Genomic DNA, 1,350 nt, shown 5'->3' with positions numbered 1-1,350 from the left:
GGAGCAGCTTCGCAGCGGAGAAGCCTGGGGGTGGAGCAGCTTCGCAGCGGAGAAGCCTGGGGGTGGAGCAGCTTCGCAGCGGAGAAGCCTGGGGCTGGAGCAGCTTTGCAGCGGAGAAGCCTGGGAGAAACAAGCTCAGCCCAGGCTCAAGGTCAGTATTGACAGTGACAAGTCATCGTAACTGTATGTACCCCTGACAGGAGGTGATGAGAGTGGCATATTGCCTGTGGTCTTCCTCCCCAAACCATAATCCCAGCTTATCATGAGGAAAAAACCCTGGACATTCCACAAAATTCCCAATCAGCTCTCTTCAAGGTTGTCCAAGTCATCAAAAACCAGAAAAGTCTGAGAAACTGTCACAGTCCCGAGGAGCCTAAGGAAATGGGATGGCTACATGCAATTAGGTGCCTTGGAGGGGATCCTGGGACAGAAAGAAGATATCAGTTAAAAAGTAAGGAAATCTGAATAAAGTATCAGTTCAGTTCAGTTCAGTCACTCAGTCGTGTCTGACTCTTTGTGACCCCATGAATTGCAGCACACCAGGCCTCCCTGTCCATCACCAACTCCCGGAGTTCACTCAAACTCATGTCCATCGAGTCCGTGATGCCATCCAGCCATCTCATCCTCTGTCGTCCCCTTCTCCTCCTGCCCCCAATCCCTCCCAGCATCAGAGTCTTTTCCAATGAGTCAACTCTTCGCATGAGGTAGCCAAAGTACTGGAGTTTCAGCTTTAGCGTCAGTCCTTCCAATGAACACCCAGGACTGATCTCCTTTAGAATGGACTGGTTGGATCTCCTTGCAGTCCAAGGGACTCTCAAGAGTCTTCTCCAACACCACAGTTCAAAAGCATCAATTCTTCGACGCTTAGCTTTCTTCACAGTCCAACTCTCACATCCATACATGACCACTGGAAAAATCATAGCCTTGACTAGACGGACCTTTGTTGGCAAAGTAATATCTCTGCTTTTCAATATGCTGTCTAGGTTGGTCATAACTTTCCTTCCAAGGAGTAAGCGTCTTTTAATTTCATGGCTGCAGTCACCATCTGCAGTGATTTTGGAGCCCCCAAAAATAAAGTCTGACACTGTTTCCACTGTTTCCCCATCTATCTGCCATGAAGTGATGGGACCAGATGCCATGATCTTCATTTTCTGAATGTTGAGCTTTAAGCCAACTTTTTCACTCTCCTCTTTCACTTTCATCAAGAGGCTTTTTAGTTCCTCTTCACTTTCTGCCATAAGGGTGGTGTCATCTGCATATCTGAGGTTATTGATATTTCTCCCGGCAATTCTTGATTCCAGCTTGTGCTTCTTCCAGCCCAGCGTTTCTCATGATGTACTCTGCATATAA

Source organism: Bison bison, unplaced genomic scaffold (assembly GCF_000754665.1).
Source record: "Bison bison bison isolate TAMUID 2011002044 unplaced genomic scaffold, Bison_UMD1.0 scf7180017864321, whole genome shotgun sequence".
Lineage (NCBI taxonomy): Eukaryota > Metazoa > Chordata > Mammalia > Artiodactyla > Bovidae > Bison > Bison bison.
Note: the sequence above shows the minus strand (reverse complement) of the source record.